Genomic DNA, 16266 nt, shown 5'->3' on the forward strand with positions numbered 1-16266 from the left:
TAGTAGTTGTAGAAATTAAAGGTTCAACTGGGATAGTGTTACATGGAGATTTAGCCTGTGCTAAAGTTCCCAGTGAAGAACGTTTATGTTCCAAATAATCGCGCGATAGTCTACGTTCAGCTAAAATGATTTCTTTTTCCACAACAGAAACTGCACGGGTAATAAAGTTATCCATAGTACATATGTTAGAATTCCCCCCACGTTTGGAGTTTCTGCCCGAACGAGTAGACATTGGGGAGAATGTAGACATATGCGATGTTATGCCAAATTTGCAAGTTTGTAGGGACTACACGAAAAGTCACTGTAAATACCTGAAGTGTTAGGGGGGAGGCCCGTCCCGGCCCCTGCGGGCCCCGGACGGCCACAGGCTTTGCCCGGGGTCCCGCCTGCGTCCCGCAGAGCGTGCTCTCTCCTGGTGTTATAGGAAGGGCGGCGGTGGGCGGGGCACGCAGGGGGGCGCTGACCGGATGTAACGTGTTCAAGCAGGGACTCCTGGGATAGTGAGTCCCTGCCGCGCTACCCCTGCAGCCTGCACAGATGTTTCCGTGCTCTCAGCTCTACCGGGAATCAGCCTGATGGAATCAGCGTTGGTGGGTCCTCCCACGTAGCGGCTCCCGCGAAGCGAGAGCGGCAAGCAGTTCAGATCGAGTCAAAGGGGACAGGTAAGCAGGCGAGCTCCCACGGCGTCTCTGGGTTCAAAAAAGGGTCAGGAAGTGAGTGACAGGGTAGCCTGAAAGGTGAAAGAGTAAACAGACTAGCCTCCAAGCATTCTGGGACCTGTAGTTTCGCCATATGTGCCTAATTTGTGACAATTTCTTAGCGGTTTCGACTGTGAAGACGCATAGAATGGATCTCAATGGGGCATGCAATGCTTCAGTGGCAAATTTGTCTTGTTATCTGAAGGGCTCCCCAGCTGCTGTGATTCATCCGGTGTTCAGGCTGCTCTCAAATGGGAGCTATTTGATGCTGAATGATCAAGATTGCTGCGGAATGGAACCAATCATTGCTTATCTGGTGCTGGTTAATTCCATAGTCACTTGCTGTACACAAGTACTGTTTCCACCTGCCCGCACAGTTAGGGAGGCAGCTCTATGGCCTTCAATAAATGTTTCCAACATAAAATTTGACTCCCTAAGCAAACTGAAAGCCATGCTTTTGCAGAAAGATGTGGCCTTAACTTCAGACAAAGAGACGTTTGATCACCGCAGACACTACTCCACACTAACTTCCCACTGCATTTTGGGGAGCTGGTCCATTGTATCTTTAACATGTCTGATATGAAAGTGATAGTGCACTTTTTAAAATGTATTGGCTCTGGTTTGGTTAGTACCTTTCAGACGATTTTCAGGGTGATACCATCTTTCATACACTTCATGTTGAGAAGCATTTTTGGAGGGCTCCTACTTGTCCTGCTACTTGTGGCGGGAATCCTGATTTTATTCTATCTGCTCCACAATGGATGTCCCAGTTCAAATTGGAATGGAGACAGCACTGCTAGTGCTGCGTTGCTGTAGGCACATGATACACTGCTTCAGCTCACCTTGGCTTCAAGAACTGGATGAGCATTGGTTTGTATCCTTCAGGCCTGTCTGGCTTGACTGTATACAACCTGTCTTCCGCTGTCTGTTCGCAGCCACAAATGCATCCTGGATATATGTCTCAGATCAGAATTGGTTCCACCACCGGACATTGGTGTACTTATGGACCCCTTAAAGGCCCTTGCATATTGCTGTCCCTAGCGTATTCCAATATTGATTAATGCATTCTTAGAACCATCCTGGGGTGATTCAGCTCCTAGTAATGTAAACAACGGCTCTGCTGAGAACATATGGGATACAATGCCTCTCTCAGCAGCTGCTGTGGGAACTGTTGGAATCCCCTTTGCTCCATAAACATGCCATGAGGTGTGCCCCTGGAAGGTCTGCGGATAAGAGCAACAGTAATGTTGCGTCTACCACTCGGAACACATAAACAATTGGTCCTGTCTGTGTGGGAACAACTTGTCCTCTTTTTAAAAAAAAAATTGAACCAAAGCAGCTTTTGGTTTTTCTCTCTCTAAGCACCATGGATTTCTGAGATCTTGGGATCTGAAATGATATAAATGACTTACAGGCTTTTAGATAAATATTTTAAAGGGAAGCCCGCTTTTTAGGTGCTTTTAAGAATAGTTTTTTAAAACGTTAAAAAAAATTGTCTTCTGGCTTTTTAGATAGCTTTTTAGATACCGACCCTTAGGATGAGGAGTGGATGTTATATTCCCAAGTTAGGCCCATGTAGCGAAGCAACTTATTTTCTTACATTGTCCTCACAAATAACATTTTCAGCTGTGACCTTTTGCACATATTTGCATGCATGACAATGTTGGATTAGTTTCCCTGAAACTAAACTTTTTTACACATCTAGCTTCGCACAACATTATCACACGCCCTGAACTTCATGTACAAGGTCTTGTTTTGCACTATGTACAAATGTCAATCACTAACTTCATCTACGGGGCGAAAGGGCTGTCATATAACCTTCACATTGCAAATCTATACGCACATCGCAAAGCTGCTTTCTATTATAAAATATGAGCATCCCGTAGATTGGCAGAGGAGGCACTTTCACTGATACAGAGGTCCTTGCATGCTGAGAAATCACAACGCAGCGGTCTGACATCTCGGGAAGGGTGTCCAGTTCGTTACCAAGATGGGGTTCTTCACTCTATCCCATCAGGTAATGGAGTTGAATCGTCCCTTGGGGGGAATCTAGGGCCAGATGTAGGTAATCTCAATTTACCTATTCTTAAATACCGAATTTTACCGATTCGGTATTTAAGAATAGGTAAATGGGATGTAGATACTTTTTCTGTAAAAATTACCGAATCGGTAAGATTCGGTAATTAAGACTTGGTATTTACTGATTCGGTATTTACCGAATCAGTAAATACTGATTCAGTAATTCCCATTTATTCCTATGGGCCTGGAAATTACAGATTCGGTAAATACCGATTCGGTAAATACCGAATCGGTAATAGGGGGAACCCTTTCAAGGGTGGAAGGGTGTCACATTGACACCCTGTTGCACCCCTGAATAGTGCATGGGTGCATATGTGGCACACATACATGCCCTAAGGCCATGTATGTCTGCCACATGGCACTGGAAAAAAAGCAAAAAATTGCTTTTTAAAAGGAATTCGTTATTTACCACCAACTAATAGTTGGTGGTAAATAACGAATCCTTAAATATAAGAAGCATTCACTTGAGTGCTCCCTACATTATGAATTCGGTAATTTACCGAATCGGTATTTTAAGAATTCGGTAATTTACCGATTTCTTAAATTACTGATACGGTAAATTACCAACTCCTGAAATGTGGCCTCCTACATCTGAAAAGCCTAATACCGGTCGGTAACGGACGAAATTCGTTAATTTCGGCCGTTACCGACCGGTATTAGGGTTCTTACATCTGGCCCCTTGTCTTTACACTTACACATACTCTAGGTACACTTAGAATAGGGTTTGCATTGTAGGAGTATACTTGAATACTGTCTTGTTTTATATGCCTGCATATATATACTGTTTCAGCACCATGGTAGAACTATATCTCAGTAGAGGCTGCTACCGAACAGGCGGGGTGGCGTGGGGGGAGTGGAGGGGGGAGGGAATTAAAAATAAATTTAAAAAATATTTACCTTGATGCGGCCGGCCGCCGCCTTTCCTCCATCCTCGCCGTCCTCTTTCTGACTTCTGTGGAAGCAGGAAGCACCCAGGCTCGCCTGAGCCAACCACAAGGCTGCAATGCAGCATTGTGATTGGTCTAAGCGCCGTGGTTCGGCGCTCAGACAGAGAAAGGGACATTGGGCATCTTCAATACATGTCTGTGAGTGAACATCTTGAGCAAGAGAATATATAAGAAAATTGTGGGCACAAAGCACAAATATGATAACTTAATGAAATAATCAAACAATGTACAGTACAAAAAACTCAAGCACTATGCTTGTTATATCAAAAGTGGAAAAATATTTATTTGATACATATTGATAATAATATCAAAATATCCCCTAAAGGAATTCAACTGGCAGACTCACATTCATACTTTGTAAACATCAAGATCTGATGCTGAATGATGTCCCCAAATTGTATGTAAAAAGGATACAATTGATATTCATTTCTATAATGTGGAGTACTTCAGCATGATGTTTGTAATATTCAATAGTACTAACAATTAAACATATTGCTAACAGTTCAATATAATATTCCCTATATACGGTGATGTTGGTTCAAGGGTGTGTAGTGACCATAGAGCATGGTACTGGAGGGCTTAGATGTTACTTCACGTGTTTCGACGAAATGCCTTCACCAGGAAGCCGTCAGGAGAATGTCTCTATGGAATTACAGATGTTACTAGTTATTGCTCACTTCCAAATTCAAGCCGCAGAACAAGTCTGCTCATTCAGTGAACAGTCGGGCGACGCTCCTCCGCCTAGCTGAGGAGCCAGCACGTTATATCTACTCTTCACCCTTTTGGTGCTTGGAATCACGTTTATCTGCTTCTGTGTATTGATCATTGCAGCACAGGTATTTATGAAGGAATAATGTTGGTTTCATAAATTTATTAAAAACCTCCCACTGTGTATTCTCTGTATATTTCTCGGAGAATAAGTGAGCACCAGTGACTGAGCGAAAGGTTCCTCACTGTTTCCATGATCCCTGAGGGGACGGGGTCGTCATGTTCAGTGGTTGCCAAAACCCCTTTGCTTCCTGGTAAGGTTAGGGGGGATTACAGGTTGCACTGTGAGCTAGCTGGTCTATAGGCCAACATATCCTGCAGGGGTGTCCAGAATCAGTCTTGACACCAAACCCCTAGTGGATGTTGTCAAAACAATGCGCAGACACTACGGATTAGTAGGAACTACAGGGCAATGCTTCTAATTGTGGAAAACATCCCTACAAGGAAAATGTCTTATTAATGGTACATTTTGGTAACTGAAATGAGGCTTTTGGCTTTACTCAAATATTGATTACTACTATACTACACCCACAAGACATTTGCTTTGTATAGTTCCCATTTTTGGAACAGCAGCTGCAAGAAATTGTTCCCCTTTTACTGCACATTATAGGATGATTTGCTCATTTCAATTTTTTATGTTCACTAGGGATTTGCTTGTTACACAATATGGGTGACACGTTGGTGATGGGAAGAACCATGAACACAAGTGATGTATGAAGTTAATCCTTTTTCTGTACACGCCAATGAAGACATTTGTCATAAAGTATCTGATGACTAAGACATTAATATAGCTGATGTTCTTGTGATTGATGGCCAATTAGGGAATTCTTCCCTTAGGTTTATTTATACCCCCATCTGGACATGCTAGGTGCAGTTAACAGCAGTTACACCTAGATTATCAGTCTGTAGTAGTGGAGTGGGCCGAGAGCCATACGTGTTGATCTTGAAGATGATGACGTTGTGGTCGCTAAACCTTATGGAAGAGTTGTCTGTTACTATGGCCTGTCCTAGGTGAACAAATTTGACATCCAGAGTGCGGCTAGTAGAGTGATTTAGTCCGGAAACAATTTGTTGGAGGTTGAAGGCCTCAACATTGGATTTGATAGCAGTAGTTGTGGTTAGATGCTTCCTGTCAAGCCTTATGTTAAGGCCTCCTAGAGTGGATAGGTGATGGTGGTTCAGATGGGTGTTGGTCACTGTATCTAATAAAACATCTTTAACGTTTGCATTGCTGGGTGGTGGTTCTCAGAGTAATAGGAAGGAGTAAGTGATAGTTGGAGTGAGGTGACAGCTTATCGTCAAAGATTTTCTGCTGTCTTTGCTGTAGTTTTCGATTTGTAATTTTTTTTAGAGATTTTATATGGACGACTGCTAGGGGCTCTTCTGTACATGCCAGTTATTGCTCACGGCACTTACACCTAGATTCTACGCCTGCTGTGGTGGACGGAGCCAGGTGCCCCACACTTGCCAGGATTCATCTAGCCGTAGCTCAGGTAGTTGGTTTGTTCCCAGACTTTTCCAGTTTAGAGTATCAAAATGACTCCTGTAAGTTGCGGCATTGAAAATAAGTTGATAACTGAGCTACCAGACTTCTTTTCTGCTTCTATCATTACAGTTGCCGTAGTTACCAGGATGTCTGATGGAAATACCGCGTACCTGTAACTAGTTATCCCAGATGTCTCGTGAATCCTTCGGATGCTGGAATATGGATGGAGGCAACTTACTCCTAGCTGGTTCCCGGCATTAACAGACACTTTCGAAATATGGCAAAAATGCAACCAGGAACAGAAATAACACCCTGATGGACTGAGTTTAGACTGTGGACTATCCAACAACTAATCTCCTGCACACTGAGTAAATTATGCGGAAACCTCACAGCTCACCATGGAGAGGGCCTGGATTAACGCGCATTCACAATTAGGACCTAATCTAGTTGCCCAGTATATGGACGGCTCTTCTCTTATAACGCTGCCAAACTTTGGAACTCTCTGCCACTCCATCTCCGCATAGTTCCCAATCATCTGGCTTTCCGTAAACAACTGAAGACCTTTCTGTTTCCTATTCTTCTGCCTCCCCCGTGTCACACCTAGCGCTGGGATGCTCCCGGGTAGCCACGTGCTCTATAAATGTTTTTTCATTTCATTTCACCTGCTTCCTTGCAAACACTACAATGCATTTGTACTGCTTGAAAACCATGCATACAGCAACTACCATGAGCACTGTATAAATTCATTGCTTTCTTTTGCAAAACCGGTTTATGACATGATGCATTTTTTTTGTCGGCGGAGTCACACACCATTAACCATGGAGTGACACGTCGGATTGACAGAAAGAGTTACCGGAATATTCGGAGTCATTTTCAAACGTTGTATTTAAAGACGTTTAAGCATCCTCTGTCGTCAGCAGCTCCGTTGCCAGCCCTAACAATGCTCTGTGCTTGTATGGTATTCACAGAGGGGTGCACTTACAGGAAAGGGGCCGGACCTTGTCCGCCAGAGGAATTGTTATTTCACAAGAAAGTTACACAACAAGGTAAAGTTTGTCTCCAGGAATCTGTACCTTGAAAACAACACCTTGACAATAGGCCTGCTTCTGAGAAGCGGTTACACTTTCTCTTGCATGCACACATGCAGAGAACAAAACCGGCTCAACCGGCCTCTGGCACAAGCCCCGAGTCACCCCCCTGCAAAACCGAAGGCAGGCGAGGCATAATTTCTCGAAAACTATGGGCGAGGCGGAGGCCTACTCGTAAGGTGTGTGGTACCCAATTACAGGCCGAGTCTTTGCCCTAGATATGCCATCTGCTCCTGGGGCATCTTCGACTCACCGAACAGCCAGGGTTGGCAGAGGTGGCAGCGGGCACCTATTGCACCACAAAGGCCCTGTCCCCTTCAGCAAATGAGCTGACTGTTTTTATTGCCACTAGCAAGCAGTGCAGAGTGCCAGGGATAGGAAATTGAGACCACAGGGATAGTTGAAAGAGGCCTCGTGTCACGTGACATCTTCAGCCAGTCCTGGCTATCGAGTCAACAACGCTGCGCACTATGGGGCTTGTAGTTTTTTCCCTTTTCAATTATACATCTTGGCTTAAAATCCCAGCATGCCACGTACTGTTGGCTAAAAAGCCAAACATAGGTGAAGGTGTCACACATGGTATGGGAACACTTGGCACCTATGCCAGGGGCAGTGACTATCACCCCTAGCTATGCCTGGTTGACATAGATGTGCCCCTCCCCCCGTCCTGTCCACCCCTTTGGCCTTACCTCGGTAGAGACGCATGGAGTACATAGGGGGGAGTTGTGTGCACTTTCTTACCTTTACAAAGGGGGTCTTCCACCGAGCTGCCCCCACTTTACATTTTCGAAAGGGCAGATGGAAAAAGCTCCAGAAAAACTTTATATATACTGGTGTCAGCAGGACGCTGCTTCTGCTCTTAAAGGGGCAGGAACATTCTTCCTACAGCAGAGTGTGCAGGTAATCTTGCAGCAGCAGCACCTTTGCTCCAGGCCTTGTATGCTGGTCTCTTTCGCCAGCATCTGACCTCTGACCCCTGTGTGATCCTCCCATCCATGGATTAAAGGGTGTCCAACGTTGGACCACGAGGTCTGGGGCCATGATTTCCACAGTAACCAAGGAATATGTAAATGATTCCCATTTAAATTCGCTGTAGGTGATCCTGTCCTTGTGTAAAACTCTACAAATTGGCATGGAGTTGGTCTATTTATAAATTCCTCCATTTACCTCACTCCTCCCTATCTAGAAGACGGTTGGATCCCTCCCGAACCTCTAATTTTGTCTAGGTTCCCCTTATCCCACTCAAATAACTGATTTACCCCAGGTTCCTACACAATATTTGATTTGTATCCCATAGGAGTCAAACACAAACATCCAATCTTTTAGATCTCTTTAGCTAAATTATTAGCATATGTATGGCTATGTTGTGTAATTCACATTTGTATAGCACCAACTTCCATTATTACGCCATCACAGCACATTCCCGGCTGCGTATTCTGTTGCGTGGATCTGGAAAGGTCATCAATCAATTTCGACTGACATGTTTGCGCTGGCTTATGTGAAGTTATTAGAGAAGAAGTTCACTGGTGAGTTTAGAATGTTTTGTGTAGATAAGTGTGAAGGCACATTGTGGCGGAGCTTCTTGGGATAACTTTATAGTGTTGCGTTTGACTTTGGGCCTATTCTTGAGTATGGCAGGGAGCCTGAGGGCCCAATTCACAAGGGAATTCCGACTTGTAAAGACACGAGTGTGGAATCTCCGTATTTGTAAGCAGCAGAATCTCCCAATTTGCCCGTGGCGGAATCTCCACATTTATGTGTGGTAGACTCTCTGCATTTGTGCGTGGCGGAATCTCCGCATTTGTGCGTGACGGAATGTCCACATTTATGCGTGGCGGAATCTCTGCATTTGTGCGTGGCGGAATCTCCGCATTTGTGCGTGGCGGAATCTCCGCATTTGTGCGTGGCGGAATCTCCGCATTTGTGCGTGGCGGAATCTCCGCATTTGTGCGTGGCGGAATCTCCACACAGCAGAGCTCAGTGCGGAGATTCCGCCCTGCGTGGAGAGATTCTGCACCCATAAATTTACGAGTCGTAAGTCCCTTTGTGAATTGGGCCCGGAGTCTGTGGTGGGGGTTATTATCTCCACCACCCTGACAGAACTACTGCCCACCATATTTTGAGATTGCTGCCCCCCCACCCCCCGGAGATTTCTGGGCCTTCAGAGAAGCAGCTAAGATGGCACCTACTACGAAGACAAAACGTTTGCTGCGCCCCCTCTCAGTAAGAGCAAGAGTTTGTTTCTGAAAAACAAAAACTAAATGATCCTGACACATGGGAGTTGTTCCCCCAAGGTGTGGAGGTAATTTTTCAGGATGGGACCTCCAGAGAAACAGACGTACGCCGATGGCCCCAACCCTGTCGGCCCATTGATATAGGTTTGCCTACAGCAGAGCCTAGTGTAGAGCTGGCATGACAGGTTGGCAGACGAGGTACTCTGCTAATTGCTAAATCCGGGCCCTTGTCTTGATTCTCTGGGTGTTCTGTTACTATCTTCTAGTTCTCAGACTTAATATTGTACGAGGACTACACTATTTCTCTCGCCAACACAATCCCACTATCTGTTGTAGTCGCACTACATCTTTCTGTCAAACTGTCCCCATTCAACTGTATCCCAGCAGAAAACACCACACATCTTTATGTCCATAAAATGTTTCTGTATTCACATACACACACGTGTGTGTATGTGTGTGTATATATATATATATATACACATATATATATATATATATATATATACACACACACACACACACTCACATGCACATATATTTTTTTTATTTTACAGAGTTTTATATAGCGCAAACTTGACCAGATTCGGGTATCAGAGCGCTTTACATAGCACCAGTTGCATTACATGAGGACATATTCATTTTTGTTAGGCACGGGGGAGATTAAGTGATTTGCCCAAAATCACAGGATGTTCAGCGTCATTGCCGAGACTCAAACCCAGTTCCCCAGATTTGTGGACGACCGTCCTAGCCATTAGGCCAACTCCTCTCCCCAATATATACATATGTATACACACACACATATATACATATACACATGTACACACACACACTAGCACAAACTCACTAGTGTACTTGCTCTTCCACCTCCACACATTTTACTTTTCTAATCCTATTCCACATTCTCACTTTTCCACCAATCTTATCTCTTCCCTTTCCATGGTCTCCGTCTTGTGAGCTGCACCAAGTAGCCGCAGCCATTGTGCAATGTCAGTTGACCTAAGGAGTTAAGATTGCATGTAACTTCTCACTATCAACCTGGGTAAACTGTACAATGATATCTCCTCCTCCAGGAGCCTTGGCCAAAGCAGAGTGCAGAAACTTTCAGACGTTCAACCACAACCCACTCTTGCTTTTCATTACAGACATATGCCCAATCCACACCACCAACACCCACTTACCTGTAACACTTTTCATTTCCATTAGGCCCCACCTCCCATTCGCATTGCAGATGCTTCTCGTCATTAGAGGCACCATCTTCCATTCAACATCAAAGCCAACCACTCGCACTCGTCAGTACCAAACGCTACTGCCACACATCGAAACAGCCAACAACTAATAGCTACCAATGGTGCCTGCAACCCAACACTAATGCCAACAGCAAGGGTTCTTGCTGTGAACCAAGGTGTGGAATTTACAGCCAATGAGAGACTGTGGGGCTCGCAGCCAATGAGAGACTACGGACCAAGTTGTGGGGCTTACAGCCACTCAGAGACTACGGACTCGCAGCCTATGAGAAATGGTGAACCAAGGTGTGGGACTCTCATACAATAAGAGATTTTAAAACCAGGTGTGCGACACGTGCCCAGTGGGTGCCAATGTGCACAGAGGTGTGGGCCTGACATCAAATAAGTCAGACTATGTTCCAAGAAGTGATAATAACAACGAGTGAGAATGTGCTCTAAGAAGTGAAACTCACCCCCAATGAGTGAGAATGTCCTCTCAGGTGTGAGACTTTCAACTTGTGAAGAGAACATGCCGTGAAGGTTGAGTCTCGCATTAAATGATTTGTTATTGTAGGAAGGTGGATATCTGACTATATGGTTACCCTAACTTTTTGCCTAGTGTTTTGCTGGTTTTCGACTTAGTATGGCTGGGATCCTGCTATTCAGGGCACCAGGCTATCTGCTCTTCCTATAAAATGGACTCCATGTACTTTAGGTACATACCAGATTGGTTACTGGGTCACCTCTGTGAGCCCCTGTATAGTGTACCATAGGTACCCAGGGCATAGGTGCATCCAAGTTCTACCAGGGGCTGCAGCATGTATTATGCAACCCCTGGCTGGCCCCCCAAACTGACACCACAGGCTGATCACTCAGCTTGGGTAAGGTGGTGTAATCACCCCTTACTTAGATATAGTATACCTATATCTACCTACACATATAGACAGTTATGCACCTATAAGTCACTCCTATGGTAGGCCGCGACAATCCTGGAGGCAGAGTGCTTGGTTTTATGTGAGAGGGTGCCCTAGCATGAGCTGAGCCCCTCTACAGCTTTCGGAACCATCTCCTTATAGCTGTTCTATGATATAGCCATACCATATACTCTTAAGTGCATTATAATCCTCGCGGTTAATGCTAACTTTGGTTTGGCTTTATCAAAACATGTTGTGTAAGGTGTCAAACACTTTGGAATACTACCCCCCCCCCCCCACCAGTTCTGGTGGCGGGGGTAGCATTCCACCCTTCTAGAGGGAGAAGACATATAGTTACTGCTAACCCCGGTTAAAGTAAAACAGAGCCTCAGCATCACAAAATGGATGCTGCTGCCACAGACACGAGTCTGACCTCCTGTTGCTAGGGGAAACTCCAGCAAGGGCGGCCTGGATAATAGGTTTCCTGTCCAGGGAGGTACCAGCACCTCCCTAGACAGGGTTTTGTGTATTGGGGCAGGGAGGGCTGCATCAGCAGAAGATTTTTGAGACACTGCTTGGGGCACACAAGGTGCTCCATGCATAGCCCGGTTCAAACCAGTTGCTGGGGCACTCCAGCCCGCTCTGGCGCGAAACTGGACAAAGGGAAAGGGGTGTAACCACCCCCTTCCCAGGTCCACCCATAGGAGGGACCTAGCAGGTAATCCAGCCCCTTAACTGAGTATAAGTATAGGAGCTCTGTCCCCAGGACATTAGATTATCCTGGAATGAAACTTTGATACAGAACTCTTGGACCTTCGACATTCTATTCGGACTAGAAGACGGAAGACATCTCCCTTGTGGTCAAGGAGTGACCACCCCGTGCAAACAGGCACCACCAGTAACTTGCCAGTCTGCTTGGTCGATGCTCCCGCCGGAACCCGAAGACTTAGCGACACAGGAACTGGACTCTCAGACTTCTCTCGCTCCGACCCATATTCACAGCAAAGCTGAGACCTGTGGCAGACACGAGAGACGTGGGACCAGACACCCTGGACATCCTGCATTTTGCTAACTGCATCGACTCCTGAGGTGACTCGCAGTTGTGCATTGGGGTAAGAGAAGCCCCAGACCCGAGCACCATTTGCACCAAAGCTCAGCCCTCCACACTCCACAAGTGCCGTGTGGGGCCTGCTCTTGCATTTCAGCTCGATGCATCTTCCCGGTTGCTAGCCCATTGGCTAGTGAGCCCCCTGAAGACTTTTCTTTAAAACCAAACTGCTTTTCTGGTTGCTCCAGGCTTGCTCCAGCTTCCCTGCAAAGGAGAAGCTCCTCAGACCTTGCTGATCTGCACCAAAGCCAATCTTCACTTCCTGCATGGGTTGCGTTTGCCAAGGCTTGTTGGGTCCTATCCTGATACCGACACCGCAGTCAACTAGATTCTTTGTGGGACAACTCGAATCCAGCGCCTGGTCATCGTCAACACCTCCTGGTCCTCGTGGCTGCAGAGACAAGCTTCACCTCTTCACCTGAGATCATCGCGACATCGCCTGGTTCCTTCCTGGTACCTTCCTGGTCACTGGCTAGTGACCCAGACTCTGTCCCCTCTGCTTTCAGGTTCTTCAGATCTTCGATCCACCCGGACACTTTTCCTCTGGTTGCCTGCAGCACTTCTTTGCAGATCCCCATAAAAAACATCGATGAAACCAAACACCAAAACGCACCTATGCACCCGGCTTGCCTGGGTGAGGTTAACACGAGTACTCTGGTGCTCTCGTGGGTATTGACTCTCCAAGCGTCCTAGTCTAAAGGGGTTTTGTCGTAGTCCATCCAGAAGTGCCCTTAAACAGTAACTTTGTAACTTCTTCGTTTCCCATTATAAGTCAATGGTAACTTGCAACTGTGTTTAGACACTGCACGCGTCTCCCGTGGGCCTCCTACTTCCTAACCTTTGGTTGTTTAGTGTAGCCCCAGCGATTCCCTAGGCCTACTCACTATTTCTGTCGTGGTTCTTATACCACTATTTTAGTATATGGTTCGTGAGGCCCCTAGGGCATTACCGTATATTGTGCAACTTATCGTATGCTAATTGAGTAACTTGTGATGTACTTTTACCTCTGACCTCATAAAGAGTGCAGAGGGGTTGTGTTTAGAATAAATACATATATATTTGATATATACCTTGTGTGGTGTCCTTTCATTTGGTATTCAAGGGATTATAATTGGTAAAACAGCTTGCTTCACATGCTCTCTGAAGTCTTAGCCTATGACTGCTGGTCCATGCTACCACTAGGATAGCTTGTCTATAAGGTTGACTTTACAACCACCATCAATAAGGGTCGATTAGACTGGTGCAAGGTGCCCACTAGAACTAGTGAACATCATATGCCAGGCTAACTTCTCACAGTTATGTTATGTTATTTATTCTTATAAGGTGCAACAGCTACCAAATGGTTTACCGGCGCCGCCTGATAGGAGCAAAAGAGGGATGGAAGATCTATTAATTAAACAGCCAATTTTTTAATGAAATGAGAGAGAGAGAGACTGTGTTACGATGGGTGAGCCTCCTGCCAAAAGAATGGGATTGTGCCCCATGAGGTGAATCTTACAAACAATGATTGAAGCTGAGCTCCAAGGAGCTAGACTTCCACATAACCCTTGTGAGACTTGCACCGAACTAGGGATGCTGCCCCCACATCCCTGCCGTCACTATGTCCCTGATGTCACCTGTGTGCGTGCGTGCTGGCCTTAGGTCCAAGCTGTTGTGCCTTCTAGCCATTCGGCTCTGCACGATGAGCTCCTGTCCAGCGCCTGCAGCTTCAAAGACAGAACTTCAAAGCACTGGAAACTGGATGTAGTCACACAAGAGGCCTAATATCACTGATTATCATAATAAATGTAATCATACCACTCTATCAAGAAACACTTAGGCTGGCACTCTGCCAGCAATCAGGTAATTGGAAATTGGAGCCTTGTGTACAAAGCTGTTAAGGAGATTGGCCCTCTCCCACCTAAAGAAACCCACATATTTCACGGTCTCTCAGTGTGTGTGGGGAGGGGGTACCGGGCCATTTTTTCTGGCCCTCATGTTAGAAGGTGGTCTCAAATTTGGACTTTTCTTTACACTTTTTCCTTTTGATTCATATAATCCTTACTAGGTGGCCTTACAAGCTGAAAGTGTTCTGTGCCTCTGTACACCTCTGAGAGCACCTCACAATATTATGTAGGTAACCACGTTTTAAGGTTCCCAGAAAATCAGCCAGATTCGTGAAAAAAGACTAAGTGGCAGAAAATGTTGTTCATACGTCAGCAGTTAATGGGTTAACCCGTCTCCTATGTCAGTAATATACGAGTCAAGACGTGGGTTTTCAGCGTGGGCCTGAATCCAGGTAAGACTTTCAGGATATCTGCATAAGATACTTAGAATGTACCAGATTTACAAAACAATGAATAAACCTGCCACTCATGTTAATTACTTCGCATGAGTGGAAGTGTAGGCCATGTAGAAATTCAGAAAAAGTTTCAAAACTACTCTGGGAAACCTGCAACAGTTGCACATCTCCAGGAGTACTGCTGGAAAACTTTTTACAATTTTGAATTCTGTGTGCGTGGGCATTTCCGCATGCCATAATGTACATTGCGTTCAACTGTGCATTCTTTTTTGTGTATTTATTGCATTAGGAAATGCCTCTCCATTTGTGCAATGCACTTTAAAAAAAAAAAAAAGACCTCCATGGGTAAAATATTTTCGACCACGGAGAAACCAAGTTTTCATACACCCCAACCAAATCTGGGGTGTATTTTTTCCCTGTCCTTGCCCTTGAAAGTAAATTAATTACTCACCCCTTGACAGAAGTAAATCTCTGAGCATTTCCATGGTGGGAATGGGTGTAAAAGGTTTGTGTACACCTACAACCTTTTCAGTTTGCGCGTGTTCCCATATTTTATATCATATATCCAGGGCACGCTCACCAAGGAACAACTACTCCCATTCTAGAATAAGATTTACCCATCTGTAACATGCCACCATATAAATGGATATTTAAATCCAAGTTCGAAATCTTAGAATTTATTGCACTGAAAAATTCAGCCAATTGCAGTGTCAATGAGCGTTAGACATCCAAATAGGTTTATGAATCAGGTCCATAAAATCTATAAAGAACTAATTAACGTAGATTTTTTTTGCATATGTCAGTAATTTTTGGTGTCAACAATTGTTGGCTAACTTTTCTATGACTCTACAGTCTGAGACAAATGTGACCTCTTCAAAAATAGAGTTTGGTGAAATACAATCAATTTCAATTTAGCACTTGAACTAATTTCCAATATTAACCTTGACTTTATTAGATTGTTTGCCCAACAACTAAACATTTTTTAACTCTATAAACTGTTCTATAAAAAGTATTCAACTCATGTGTACATTTCATGCTTTCTACCAGCTCTGGTGCAAACATTTTGGAGACACAGGCAAAATGACAATTTACGTGTGGGGCCCCACCCATCTCCTCTCTCAGTATTGTCATAATTCGAAGTCATTTCTCTACAATTTTAATTTAGCACTTGAACTAATTTCCGATCGTAACCTTAACTTTATTAGATGATATGCCCAACAGCTAAACATGTTTTAATTCTATAAACTGTTTTATAAAAAGTATTCAACTTATGTGTAAATTTCATGCATTCTACCAGCTCTGGTGCAAACATTTTGGAGACACAGGCAAAATGACAATTTACTTGTGGGGCTCCCACCCATCTCCTCCATCAGTAATGTCATTATTGGAAGCCATTTGCTATAAACTGTGCGCTTCTGTGGCAGAGCCAATAGGAAGCTT

This window comes from Lissotriton helveticus, chromosome 12 (genome assembly GCF_964261635.1).
Source record: "Lissotriton helveticus chromosome 12, aLisHel1.1, whole genome shotgun sequence".
Lineage (NCBI taxonomy): Eukaryota > Metazoa > Chordata > Amphibia > Caudata > Salamandridae > Lissotriton > Lissotriton helveticus.